General features: G+C 43.9%; 1 protein-coding gene and 1 non-coding gene across 11 annotated transcripts in view; both read left to right on the forward strand.

The window, feature by feature from the left end:
- The window catches only part of KAZN (kazrin, periplakin interacting protein), an 847,756-nt gene that overhangs the window by 703,890 nt on the left and 128,359 nt on the right, over window positions 1-15,507 (forward strand). The gene's annotated exons all lie outside the window — the stretch shown is intronic.
- LOC134967940 (U5 spliceosomal RNA) lies at window positions 13,355-13,470 on the forward strand. The gene has a single exon (XR_010189271.1). It is a non-coding gene; the product is annotated as a U5 spliceosomal RNA (small nuclear RNA).

A 15,507-nucleotide genomic window follows, 5' to 3' on the forward strand; every position in this document is an offset into this window, starting at 1 on the left:
ACTTAGGGAGGAGCTTTAATCTCTCCAATGTAATCTATCTAAGTATAATGGAGAGAGATAAAAGCTCCTCCCTAAATTCCTGGATGCCAAATTGCTGTCCAGAGTATCGCTGTACTCTATGTTCTACTAGTGTACAAAATAGCACGAACAGCTTGTAACCTACAGTGGCAAGATTTATCTTTCTATGTATAATGGAGAGAGATAAAAGCTCCTCCCTAAGGTTCCTGGATGCCAAATCACTGTATGTAGTATCTCTGTACAGTATGTTCTACTAGTGTACTAATTAGCACGAACAGCTTGTAACGTACAGTGGCAAGATTAATCTTTCTATGTATAATGGAGAGAGATAAAAGCTCCTCAGTAAGTTCCTGGATGCCACATCACTGTACTTAGTATCTCTGTAAAGTATTTTCTATTAGGGTACTAATTAGCTGTTCGTGCTAATTAGTACCCTTATAGAAAATACTATACAGAGAAACTAAGGATGGTGATTTGGCAACCAGGAACTGAGGGAGGAGCTTTTATCTCTCTACATTATACTTAGAAAGATCAAAACTGCCACTGTACGTTACAAGCTGTTCGTGCTAATTAGTACACTAGTAGAACATACTGTACAGAGATACTAAGTACAGTGATTTGGCATCCACGAACTTAGGGAGGAGATTTAATCTCTCCATTGTAATCTATCTAAGTATAATGGAGAGAGATAAAAGCTCCTCCCTAAATTCCTGGATGCCAAATTGCTGTCCAGAGTATCGCTGTAATCTATGTTCTACTAGTGTACTAAATAGCACGAACAGCTTGTAACCTACAGTGGCAAGATTAATCTTTCTATGTATAATGGAGAGAGATAATAGCTCCTCAGTAAGTTCCTGGATGCCACATCACTATACTTAGTATCGTATGTATGTATATATACATGTAAGTATGTATAGATATACTACAGACAGTGATTTGGCATCCAGGAACCTTAGGGAGGAGCTTTTATCTCTCTCCGCTGTAATCTTTCTAAGTATATTGGAGAGAGATAAAAGCTCCTCCCTAAGTTCCTGGATGCCAAATCACGGTCTGTAGTATCTCTGTACAGTATGTTCTATTAGGGTACTAATTAGCACGAACAGCTTGTAACATACAGCGGCAAGTTTAATCTTTCTATGTATAATGGAGAGAGATAAAAGCTCCTCAGTAAGTTCCTGGATACCAAATCACCGTCCTTAGTATCTCTGTACAGTATGTTCTATTAGGGTACTAATTAGCACGAACAGCTAATTAGTACCCTAACAGAAAATACTGTACAGAGATACTAAGTACAGTGATGTGGCATCCAGGAACTTACTGGGGAGCTTTTATCTCTCTCCATTATACATAGAAATATTAAACTTGCCACTGTATGTTACAAGCTGTTCGTGCTAATTAGTACACTAGTAGAACATAGAGTACAGCGATACTCTGGATGGCAATTTAACATCCAGGAATTTAGGGAGGAGCTTTTATCTCTCTCCATTATGCTTAGAAAGATTACAATGGAGAGAGATTAAAGCTCCTCCCTAAGTTTGTGGATGCCAAATCACTGTACTTAGTATCTCTGTACAGTATGTTCTACTATTGTACTAATTAGCACGAACAGCTTGTAACGTACAGTGGCAAGTGTAATTTTTCTAAGTATAATGGAGAGAGATAAACTCCTCCCTATGTTCCTGGATGTCAAATTACCATGCTTAGCATTTCTGTACAGTATTTCCTAGCTAGCCAGAAACCCTGCATCCTGTGCAAGCTAGGCGGACAACTGGAGGGGACCCGATATACGGTTGCTTACTGTTTCCCTTTCCAGTGTCACATAAACTAGTCGTTGGTCTGCCCTGAAAGCCAAGAGTCTCCTCTTTTAAATGGTACCAGTCCCGAGTCTCTAGGACACCCAGAACCAGAGATATCAGTACGCAAAGTGGACTCATTTTCCCTTAGACTATAATGGGCCCGTTAATTCAGACCCACCATGGGTTCCGACGCTTGCCATGAGCCTTGTGGGGGTCACAGAAACTTGGAGTTGGTACCCACTGGTAGCTAATTGTCTCCTCTTCCATACCAACCTAGCGATGAAGGCTCTTACATCCCACACTGAGAGTCCCAGCTTTGAGTCCCAAAGTGCCAACCTTTTTTTTTTTATATGTTCCCGTGACATTCACTTTATTATTGTTTTTCTTTGTTATACATTCAATGAAAGGGTGCACACAGGTTTCACATAAATCAAAGTAAATCTGCAGCAGCGATTCATTCCGCTATATACAAATACACAGCGGTAATGAGTATAAACTAGTGTATTCCAACGCAACTAACTGAGCAACACAGTACTGTAGATTGTCGGCATTTGTGTATTGTACCTGACCTGAACTCCCTCCCTGTCCACTGCATGACCTGTGCAGGCTCCCAGGGGGGAAGGCCAATGGGGGTAGGGAGAGGCAGTGGAAAATACGTGCTTTTCAAATACAAGTATTTGCGTCCGAGTCCCCTAAGGCATAAACCAACACCAATGGGAAGGAAGTGCCAACCTTTTTTTAATGTGTTCCTGTAACATTCACTTTATTATTATTTTTTTTCTTTGTTATACATTCAATGGAAGGGTGCACACAGGTTTCACATAAATCAGAGTGGGCGGGGGATTTTCCTACATACAGTAGTATACTGTTGCACGTCTTGTAACCTGATCGGAACTCCCTCCCTGTCTACTGCATGTACATTGCAGGCTCCCAGGGGGGAAGGGGAAAGTGGGATGGGTGTAGGGCGAGGCAGTCGAAAATACTGTGTTCAAAGAAAAGGCATAATTAAAACCATGGGGAACTTTGCAGTGTATCGTTATGTGCATATACCTCGCTTAGTCCTATCGCCCCTGTGTATTTTAGCTAGGGGATTGTGACGTTCCTTCAGCATTGCCCCATAGCCTGCACAATCTGGACTGTTACTTGCTCCGTAGCCTAGGGCCTCCGTGGAGCAAGGAGTCATAGGTGGTAGCCATTTCAATTGAGTCTGCCCTGCTACAGAATTGTATGTGTACTGTACGGTGCATAGAACCTTAACAGAACCGCTCCTGCAGCTTTGCCCTGGTTTATGTGAATAAAAAAATAATAAAGTGTCTGGAAAAAACTAACATGCATTCGTACTTTAGAAATCTAACTCGGGACTCTGAGTATAGGAAGCGGAACACTTCACCACTTCGCCGCAGACAGATGAATAAATCCATTGGTTTTGATTATGCTGTAATGGCTATGGGATTAGGACGCTAACATACTGTACAAAAGTCCTAATCTCAAGAGGCAATAGTGAACTTCTAACACGTCCATTTGCGACAGTGTAAACTACTGGTTTTATGTTGTTTTGTCTGCGGGACTTGGACGCTCACATATTCATAAAGTACTGTAGATGGATCATATACTGTATGCTGTACTATTTGCGTCTGTACCGTATATACTGTATTAAAATAATGCAGCATAATGAGTATTTACTGTATTAAATAATGCAGCGTAATGAGTATTTACTGTATGCAGCGTAATGAGACGCTTAGTAAAGTAGTCCTTATTATATATTTCAGTATTGTATTTTACGGGAGACCACACGCATGCGCAGTGGTGATTGTAAAAGGCGACATCTGGTGGATGATCGCAGGTATTACACGTAAAGGTAACGCCAAACGCTCTGTCTGCCTCCGTGCGATTAGGTACGCCTCTCTGTGACTAGGCGCGCCTCCCTACGCTGCGTATGCTCGATCGGGACAAACGCCTCAGCCAGTCAAGATAAAGGTGGCTACATCTGTATGTATGAACCGTAATGCGCAGGCGCATTGCATGGTTACAAAGCAGATTGCCACTCAGCAATGCGTATGTGCGAAGAATCCATTTGCACGGGCGTTCGCAAGGAGATTGATGGGAAGAAGCCGTTTGTGGGTGTCAACTGACTATTTTCTGGGAGTGGTTGGAAAAACATAGGTGTGTCCAAGTGTTTGCAGGGAGGGTTCCTGACGTCAATTCCAGTCCCGGACAGGCTGAAGTGTTCGCAGCGGCTGAGTAAGTCCTGGGCTACCTCATAGACTGCACAAAATCTGTTTGTACAGCTCTGCTACACATGTGTTCACACACTTGCAAAGCGAAATGGGCGGCGACTATGCGAATGCAAGACTGCAAAAAAAACCTAGCGAGCGAACAGGTCTGAATTAGGCCCTATGCCAACTGTTAAGTTTGGTCGAGGAGGGAAAATGGCATGTGGCTGTTTTTCAGGGTTTGGGCTAGGCCCCTTATCTCCAGTGAAGGGCAATCTTAATGCTTCAACATACCAAGACACTTTGTACAATGCTATGCTTTGTGGCAACAGTTTGGGGAAGGCCCTTTTCTATTCCAACATGACTGTGCCCCAGGACGCGAAGCAAAGGACTATAAAGACATGGTTTTATGATTTTGTTGTGGAAGATCTTGACTGGTCCGCATAAAGCCCTGAACTCGTCTCATCGAGAACCTTTGCGATGAACTGGAAAAGAGATTGCGAGCCATATAGGCGGTACTCAGAGACTTCATATGCCATGTTACCAAGTGGGTTTATTCAGTCGATGTTTCAGGGAATTTATCGTTTATTCGTATAAATCATAGCTTTTCTAGTCGACGTTTCGATTCATCAACTGAATCATTTTCAAGACAAGCCATAAATCAAATACAAAAGGCTACTACATCCTTGAGTCAACAAGCATCTGTCTGGGAAAAGAGAAAGAAAGTTGCCTCAGTCTCCCAGGCCCTCAGGATACACGAACAAATAAATATGAGTTTGAGATAGATAGATAGATAGATAGATAGATAGATAGATAGATAGATAGATCTCTCAAACTGAATGGCGTCACTCAGAGCTTGGACATTAATGAAGAAAGTTGCTTTTTATTACCAACGTTTCGGGTCTATTACCCATCGTCAGGAGTAAACAGACTTAAGCTGTGTACACACTGCAAGATATGAAAGATTTAAACTATGAACAATTTTAACTATGAAAGATTACCAGTGGCAAAACCTAATCACACACCACATGTGAAATAATCGCCAAGCACATTAGGAACCCCCTCCAAAAAAAACACCCCTTACTAGAAGAGCAGCTCTCTCTCCACATTGCTTTTAACATTGGTGGGCAGTGACTTGGTACTCACAGAGTACTACAAAATGTGCGTTCGGCAGTAGGCAGCAGCAGCAGCTGGAGTGCACAGGGAGTGGCTTGGCTGGCTCAACTCTGCCTATATCGTACACATCCTTCATATTGTTTATCGTTCATGCCTACACGTTGAATGATAATGACTATGAACATGTGTGATATAGGCAGAGTTGAGCAGCATGTACAGTCGAATGTAATCACAGACAACGACCCGCTGGTGCGCGTCTCATTGATCGGCTGTCCATACACACTGGCCGATATGAACGATATATCAGTATCTGCCAGTGTGTATGCATCTTTACACATCAAAACAGGTATTTATACCTACAAACATACAAGACATAATTACCTGATATTATCCAGCCGAATGTCCGCACCATCAGAAGCTGCTGGGTGTCCACGGTGCGGAAACACAATTCTGTCCAGCCCGTGACATCATCAGGCAGCGTCACGCGGCTGGAGCATACCAGGCATAACGTGTGCTGTTACATACTAACAGGACATCACAAAGTGCATCGATACCGCAACAGCAATTTTAACAACATTAAACATTTTAAAATAGAAAACACAGAAGTTAAAACATGTGTTTTCAGTGATTTATAAACCACTGTGTTAATACAGTATATAAGCAGTTCTACTGTATGTATTATAATATATATGAGGTACTTTCTCAACAATTCTAATATAGTATAGGCTTTTACTGAATCAAACTTAGTTGTGCTCACAGGAAGCTTTGTAAACCCAAGGTCTCGTTCAGTCCCCTAGGGGCTAATGTAGCTAGACAGAAGATCCATCTACTTTCTAATTGGAGATGTTTTTTGCTCCTATTGCCTCCTCTGAGGTCTGCTGGGACGTGATCTATAATTCTAGTTCTAATACTTGCAATGCCATGTTTCCCCAAAATACAGTGTCTGGCCAATGGTTGATCACTGCGGTTCGTTTCTAGGGTAGCCCTAGTTGCAGTCCTGTGAAGTGTAATTCTCTCCTTAAATTGTCGTTCTGTCTTGCCCACGTAATGAAGGTAACAGGCTTGTTTGCCAGAATAGGGTTGTTAAAAGTGGAGCCCACGATTAATGATCTACAAGTTGTATACCCCAGGCAGTAGAAGCATCCCGGTTTGTGAGAACTAGATCATTGGTGGTCATTCCGAGTTGTTCGCTCGCAAGCTGCTTTTAGCAGCTTTGCACACGCTAAGCCGCCGCCTACTGGGAGTGAATCTTAGCATAGTAAAATTGCGAACGAAAGATTAGCAGAATTGCGAATAGACACTTCTTAGCAGTTTCTGAGTAGCTCCAGACTTACACGGCAACTGCGATCAGTTCAGTCAGTTTCGTTCCTGGTTTGACGTCACAAACACACCGAGCGTTCGCCCAGACACTCCCCGTTTCTTCAGACACTCCAGCGTTTTTCCCAGAAACGGCAGCGTTTTTTCACACACACCCATAAAACGGCCTGTTTCCGCCCAGAAACACCCACTTCCTGTCAATCACATTACGATCACCAGAACGAAGAAAAAACCTCATAATGCCGTGAGTAAAATACCTAACTGCATAGCAAATTTACTTGGCGCAGTCGCACTGCGGACATTGCGCATGCGCATTAGCGACTAATCGCTCCGTTGCGAAAAAAAATAACGAGCGATCAACTCGGAATGACCACCATTGTCAGATTAGTTTGCAAAGCTCCAATCAGTCTCTTGGTAACTAATCAGCTGTGCAGACTAGGGGGGGTAGGGGGATGTAGTAGGGTGTGAAAATCAACCCGGTTTTGCCATGTAAAAGATTGCTGCTTTAGAAATACATGAGAACTCTCACAACAACTCTCACTTCCTGATTCTCACACCCTATTACATTACCCCCTAGGTCTCATTGTGCTGGTCTTCATTCCGACTGCTTATTGCTGCAGTTAGAGAGAGAATCTTGCTTGCTTCTTTGACTGGTGCTTATTGGATGTTCAACCATTATAGGATGTCTCCTTGGGTACTCTGTTGTGGGTTGTAATCAGGCTAATCCTGTCTTGCCTGGTGCATACATGGATTCCTACTCTGAATTGCTCAAAGTTTATATACCTGTATCTTTTGGAAAGCCTGTTACCTGCTGATCTTTCTCTATAGTGAAGTTATCATGGACTCTGTAATAGATCTGCAAAGTATCTTGCTACAATGCTATGATTTGTGCATATTTAAAAGAATTGTGTGGCATTAAGTAATCTGAAGTATTCTGAAGATCTATCAAAATTACTTGTGCTATTCACGAAATATATACTCTGAAATATACTTGTGCTGTTGGAAAGAACAGCAATATTTTTCTACGAGTCATTTACTTTGCATGTAGAAAACATGTTACTACACACATACACACACACATACATATATAGTTTATTCTCATCAGTTCTCTATTGTCAAAGATTTGTATTGAGAGAATTGTTCAGCAAAACATTTATTAGTGCTATTTATAAATCTGGCGAGCACCCTCTTCAGTGAAGAGTGTTCATGCTATACAGGAGATCTGGCATGCTGTTTTCTATATGAAGTTTTAGTAGTCTTTCTCTGACGTCCTAGTGGATGCTGGGTACTCCGTAAGGACCATGGGGTATAGACGGGCTCCGCAGGAGACTGGGCACTCTTAAAAGAAAGATTAGGTACTATATCTGGTGTGCACTGGCTCCTCCCTCTATGCCCCTCCTCCAGACCTCAGTTAGTATCTGTGCCCGGCCAGAGCTGGATGCACCCTAGGAGCTCTCCTGAGCTTCCTAGAAAATAAAGTATTTGTTAGGTTTTTTATTTTCAGTGAGATCTGCTGGCAACAGACTCACTGCTACGTGGGACTGAGGGGAGAGAAGCGAACCTACCTGCTTGCAGCTAGCTTGGGCTTCTAAGGCTACTGGACACCATTAGCTCCAGAGGGATCGAACACAGGCCCAGTCCTCGGTCGTCCGGTCCCGGAGCCGCGCCGCCGTCCCCCTTGCAGAGCCAGAAGAACGAAGAGAAGTTGAAAATCGGCGGCTGAAGACTCCGGTCTTCATTAAGGTAGCGCACAGCACTGCAGCTGTGCGCCATTGCTCCCTTAGCACACCACACACTCCGGTCACTGATGGGTGCAGGGCGCTGGGGGGGGCGCCCTGGGCAGCAATTAGATTACCTTACTTGGCGAAAAGCACATAATACAGTCTGATAAACTGTATATGTGCATTAACCCCCGCCATTAAAGTACATAAAAGAACAGAAGCCCGCCGCTGAGGGGGCCGGGCCTTCTTCCTCAGCACACCGGCGCCATTTTCTCTTCACAGCTCAGCTGGAAGGAAGCTCCCCAGGCTCTCCCCTGCAGTATCCTTGTACACAAAGGGTAAAAAAGAGAGGGGGGGCACATAAATTTAGGCGCAAAACTGTGTATATAAGCTGCTATAGGGGAAAAATCACTCAGTATAGTGTACATCCCTGTATTATATAGCGCTGTGGTGTGTGCTGGCATACTCTATCTCTGTCTCTCCAAAGGGCCTGGGGGAGGAACTGTCTTCAAATAGAGCATCCCCTGTGTGTGTGGTGTGTCGGTACGCGTGTGTCGACATGTCTGAGGTAAAAGGCTACTCTAAGGAGGTGATAGAGCGGATAAGTGTGTGGGAGGGTGTCTCCGTCAACAACGCCGACACCTGTTTTGATATGTGTAAGTGCTGAGGTAAAATTATTGCACAAAAGGTTAGGGAACAGAAAGGAAATCTACCCTGGTCTGTCCCTATGTCACAGAGTCCTTCAGAGTCTCTCTATGCTCACTATCCAAAATAACAAAGTATCGACATGGAGTTTAACTCCACTGTCGACTACGATAATGCAAAGTTACAGCCAAGAGGGCTAAAAGATATTCAATATATGATTATTGGAATAAAAGATGATTTGCATATCACTGATGACTCATCTGTCCCTGACACGAGAGTACACATGTTAAGGGGAAGAATGCTGAGGTAAATTTCCCTCCTCTCATGAGGAAAAAGAGCGGGAATCTCCAGACAAGAGACGGCAGCTTCCCACAAGAGAATTCTCAGGCTGGATCCTTTCCCCACTAGGGCCAGGATGCGTTGAGAATCTTCCCCTTGGGTGTCCTGTTTGCACTAGCTATTCTCAGGGATCCTGCAGATAGTGTGCACATTCTAGTATACTACCCAGACCGGCGATTGTGTCGGCATGGGTTTATAGCGCTGTGGCAGCGTGGACAGGTACCTTATCAGCAGAGATTGGGACCCTAGTATGCATATAAATATTTTAAGATACTGTCTTAAGTGATAGATATATAATTATAAAGCATGCCCAAAGGGACATGAGTATACTGGGTCCTAGAGACAAAAGCTATGTCGATTTCTGCTTGACGTGTCCTGTAGAATATACATTGGACAGATGATGCCGACTTAAGAGGCATATGGAAGGCTGAGGATTGTGTGGAGAAAGGTTCTCGGGCCTAGTCTCCACAGCTATAGCTGGTAATTCTGATATTTTGCATTATATTCCTGCACAGCCTAGGAAAGCACGACATTATTAGATGCAGCTTTTCGAATAAAGAAACAAGAAAGTCTGAGGTGCGTCCTTTCTTTATCATCCACTAGGGGTCACTGGAGTACTCTTGGGATATGGACGGGCGTAGCCGAACAAAGGCACTGAATATTCAAATTTAGGACTCTCCCCCCCTCCATATCCCCAAGTACCTCAGTGTACTTTGCCAGTGTTTTTTCGGTGCTCACAGCATGATCATCGGCTTGTGGCAATGGCCACTTTTCAGAAGATTTTTATTTTTATTTTTAATTTTTACACTTCCCGTCCCAGTTTCTGGAAAAACTTGGGTCCGGGATGGTGCCGCTGCAAGGCAGCGTATGGCGTGTCGGTCCTCACAAAGAGCACCCTCACAGCCACAGGCGCTATAAGGCAGCGCATGGCGTGTCGGTCCTCACAAAGAGCACCCTCACAGCCACAGGCAGCTGGTTACTGCAAGCTGCACGGAAAACAACTGGACGGAGCTTACAGAAAGAAGCTCCGTCACAGCCAAGATGACTGACAAACTGGACAGAGCTTACATACAGAAGCCCCGTCACAGCCAGCATGAGAAGTCGTCACAAGCTGGACGGAGCTTGCAGCACAAGGTATGGTGGGTCAGGGCGGTCAGCTCACGCTGCCGCCCTGCAGTGTGGGGAAAGTGTTTATTTTATGTTGGCCACAGCGATTACAGCCGCCGCTCATACCGCTGAATATCTCCCTGCACCCGCTCCAGCCGCCGCACTACCTAGCAGCAGAGCGGCCGCACGTCAATCACAGACGCCGGCCGCTCTCCCAGCACTAATACAGCTCAGAGCGGCCGCACGTCAATCAGACGCCGGCCGCTCTCCCAACCCGGCCACCGCTGTACACAGCGCCGCCCGAGCCAGCTACTCGGCAGAACTCCGGAGCACTGCTCAGAGCGGCCGCACGTCAATCACAGACGGCGGCCGCTCTCCCATCGCTAAGACCGGAAGCACAGCTCAGAGCGGCCGCACGTCAATCACAGACGCCGGCCGCTCTCCTGTACACAGCGCCGGCCGAGCCAGCTACTCCGGAGCACAGCTCAGAGCGGCCGCACGTCAATCACAGACGCCGGCCGCTCTCCTGTACACAGCGCCGGCCGAGCCAGCTACTCCGGAGCACAGCTCAGAGCGGCCGCACGTCAATCAGACGCCGGCCGCTCTACCAACGCTGGTACCCGGCCAACGCTGTACACAGCGCCGCCCGAGCCAGCTACTCGGCAGACAGCCAGCGACGCCGTATCATATCCGGTCACTGAGGTCTGAAGTCGCCGCAGCTATACTCTGCGCTCTCCTGCTCTCCCGGCACCGCTGCAGGTAACATGGGGTGGAAGTTACCTTACAAGCAGCGCAGCTGCAAGGGGGGGTGAGGGGGGAGTATATGGCCATAGCAGCAGATATGACAGGCTGCAAGGAGTTAACAAAAGTGTTAAGCAGTTAATAGCCTATCATAACCTAAGGGTTTCTGTTAAGACTGCAATATAATACATTCACTGCAGGCTGGATTTATAGTAACTGGAGGTTAACTAAGTGTATGGTTAACTAAGTGTATGTGTTTACTGTATAATAGATCTGTAATAACATATACGCTATATATATTAACTGTATAAAAGGCTATTAAGGCTATAAATTGCCTGTACTGTGAATTTCAGGGAAAGCAAAACGGCCATTTTTATTATTGCTGTTTTTCCAGCTTATAATTCCTGAACATTCCGGCCATACACCTTTACTCCACAAGGAGGCGCAGGGGTGTTGGTGGGAATTTTTAGTTCAAGATAATTCTAGAACATTCCTGCCCTACATCTCTAAGCCACCAGAAGGCGCAGGGGTGTTAGTAGGAATTTGCTTCGGGTTTCATATGCCAATATGAACTGTTTTTCACATAAAGAATACTTTAGGTTCCTAAGGATTTCCGTACAGAGAAATAACCATGAGTTTCATATAAATATGCAGTTCAGCAATAACATATATATATATATATATGCCATATAATAATTTCATTAAGTCGTGCAAGTGTCTGTCTGTTGCCTATTATGGTGTCTGTCTACATAGCAAGTAAGGCTATAGTGCAGACTAAAAATACTTTTATAAAATTGGCAATTCAAATTAAAAGAGCAGTAATCGAAGTCGGAATTACTCCGCCAGCTCTAACAAAAGACAGTCTTTCCAAAGGGCTAATTTTCCTTTGGCTACCAGAGTGTTTATTTCACTGGTCTTATAATTTAATGCACGATTCTATGTCAATCTCACACCGATAAATACGAGTGAGAACGGTACAGTAGTCCAGCACTCAGATAGTGCGGGGTTTTGGATAACTATACATATTCGTTGCCAAAAGGACGCGATCCGTCATGGGTTGATGAGTTTCTGTCAAACATTATAAAAACCCAGGATACATTTGGGTCACTAGAATCTATGTATGAAACCATGCCGATCACTGTTAAAAGAAGCGGCAGAGTATAGCTGAAAAGCTTCTGCTAACGCCGGTTATTTTCATTGTCGCTAGTTAAGCGCGACAAGGCCAGAGCTTGGTTGCTCCTAAATTTGATATACTTGTAACGGCATTTTTATTCCTTTATATTCAGCCATTACCGCATACAGTATACTTGTTACGGCGTTTTATCCCTTTATACAAAAACAGTCACGCCTTGTAACGACAGGACGTTACAGTCAGCAAGCCAGTGGTTTGATGACCTCTTTTACAATTGTGGAAGCGCGTCTTTACATGTTACATTTGCGAGGTTTCATGACTTCAACTTATATATGTCAGCTGTTTACAGCTTAAAGACAAAATTGCCTCTGTTGAACGGTTTGGCAGGTTGTCATTTAGTCTTTGCTGGTTTATAAACCAGGCAATAGTACGCCAACAGAGTCACAGTTACTTATTCCCCTCTGTTTGAGCAAAATCAAACAGCTCCGTTGCAATATCAATCAGCAAGTCATTTACTACAGTTAGAAAATGGATTTTCTGCAGTTAGTTTTTGCTTATTGAAGCCACAAAATTGTATAATTGCTTTTGATCTTCACAATGCGTATTTACCCAGTCCGGTTTTTTCATCACAGGTTCTAGCGTTTGCAAATCGCCACAACCATTAACATTTCATTTCTACCGTTGCTTACCGCTTCCGGTATTTGCTACAGTGATGTTGGAATGATAGCTCATCTCACATAAGAACTATGTATTAACAAAGTTCCTCTAACGTGCGCTACTAAGGTATACTACAGTAGCAGATTAAGTTTGAAAACAATCACATCTAAGTCTGTCTAAACGATGTCAATTCCTAGGTAAGATTATAAATACGGTAAATCAACGACTTTTACCTACTACACCAGCAAGAACGAAAGTACACGCACACTAGCGGTACATTGGTGTATTTACTTATTAAGAATAAGATGTGTTTTCAATTTAGTTCGCCACCCTTCACTCGCTTGTCCCACAGAGGGACAAGGGTGCGTATACTCTAGACGACAGTCACAGAGAGTCAGGATTTGTAGTTAAAATCAACGCAAAGGTTCTAAAACACGACAGATTGCTGTCGATAAATGTACTAGAACTCTGTGCATTTTACAATGCAAGAGATAAATGTCCTAGAACATTTTACAATGCAATAAATAATTCGCTTTCAGTCTGACCAAGGATAGACTCTGGTTTTCTCTTCAGAACGAATAAATCTTTCACTTTTTACTAAAGATTTCCGTGGAGAGGAACAACCGTGAGTTTCATGTAATTTAATTTTGTTTGTTTTTTTCATGCCTGGCTCACGCTGCCCTTAAGCAGTCAAACAAAGCAACGGCAGTTGCATACTCAACAGTGAGAACCAATAAGCCGCATGGCAAGGCGGTAGGTAACTCAAATCTTCAATGGCTCAGAACGCTATTATGTGAAAATGTCAAAAGATCAATCCGTGAGTGGACATCTGTTAGACAGACGATCTCACCCGTCAGGGTTTGGATCTTAAAAACTGGACATTAAATCCACAGGTGTTTCAGATGTAAGTCCACAGAAGGGGGTTACCCTCAAGTATACATGAGGGCATCTCGCCACAATTACAAAAGCTCAGTATGTGTACATCACATTCATGGGGTTATTCAGCATCGTGTATTTGGCTCCACCATTTTCCGCTTCTTTCTTCGTTGCCAAAACGGATCAGAAGACAGTTCGTCACAGTCATACTGGTGGTATCTCATGGGTTTCAGAGAAGTTTGCTTCTCGAATTTTCAAGGAATACTTGCACACGATCTTGGCCCGCTCATAATACGTCCAACCTGTTACATCAGGGAACGTTCTTTTACCCATAGTTACCTAGGTACCTATTATCTATGTACCGCAGCTGCGGTTGACGGGGTGAGGGTTCAGACCGCCCTCTTAAAAAAATAGAGCATTACAGTATCGGTTATACCAACCATGTTACGAAATAGTAAGCCGCTTAAGGCAGCTCATTATTAAAAATTTTAAAAATTTTCGTGTGCTTACATAAGTTGTAAACTTCGGAAGTTTCCAACATCATCCTTCAAGTTACCCGTATTCTGTTAAACGGGATGGGATGGAAAACTGCGTTCATCTGCACTAAGAGTGCAGGTATCTGTGTGGTAAACTTATTTTCAAAGCGTTTGCCTCTAGTTGCGTCTGTAAACATCTTTCTACAAGGTGTCACCAAAGTTCAGACTCTAGTTATCCCACCTACAGCGCCAGGCGATTTCAGGTTGGGTTCAGATTTTCTTACAGTTTCATATTTTGGAACCCTTTCAACAAATGGGGATTAAGTTCTCACTTTGGAAAACATTTTTCTTCTAGCCTTGGTTTCGGCAAGGGTGCTTCGGCAAGGATTTTGTTTTCATATTTGGGTGCCTTGTATTCCAAGCCACCGTATTTGCGTTTCTCATGACAAAGCAGATCTTCGGACGAAAACCGCTTTCGTATTCTTCACATCAATATACCAATAGTGGTTCCTGTGGGGACAGCACATTCTAAAATTCTGAATGTGGTACAAGCGTTACGCGTTTATATATGTACCAAACGACTACAGTACGTGATATGAATACGTTGTTTGTTCTATATGATATTGCAAACTGGGGTTAGCCAGTTTCTCAGCAGACATTATCCAGTTGGATAATAATAATGACTACAAGTCAGGCTTACGTTACGGCTAAGTTACAATCGCCTACGTCAGTGATAGTTCATCCAACAGGTTCTGTGGGAATGTCAGACCCAGCGGGTCGTGGAGCGTCTACGACGCGGCTACATAGCCTTCAGTGCACCACGTTTGTGCACTTTTACATATGAATGGTGAAGCCATCAGCATCTAGCTTTGGCTGCCTACTGTTACAAGTATCAAACAGCTCTCCCGCCCACGAGGGAAGCTTTGGTACGTCCCAAGAGTACTCCAGTGACCCCTAGTGGATGATAAAGAAAATAGGATTTTGGTACTTACCAGGTAAATCCTTTTCTTTGAATCCATAGGGGGCACTGGACGCCCACCCAGAGCAGTTTTACCTGGGTTGTTTTAAGCTCAAGGGAGCTTAGGGTAACAAATTTTACTTAATTGATATTAAGCTCAGAGAAGCTTATGGTAACACATTTTCACCGATGGGTTCAAATTATAAAGGGCTATCGGTTATGGTGTCAACTGTTTAGTTGACAATATGGTTATGGGTCAACATTGTTGTTGTCCGTTATGTTATAGGGATTCTCCATTGTCAACCTCTTTATATCCTGTTCGCTCAGTAAAAAACACTGGCAAAGTACACTGAGGTACTTGGGGATATGGAGGGGGGGAGAGTCCTAAATTTGAA

This window comes from Pseudophryne corroboree, chromosome 10, assembly GCF_028390025.1.
Source record: "Pseudophryne corroboree isolate aPseCor3 chromosome 10, aPseCor3.hap2, whole genome shotgun sequence".
Lineage (NCBI taxonomy): Eukaryota > Metazoa > Chordata > Amphibia > Anura > Myobatrachidae > Pseudophryne > Pseudophryne corroboree.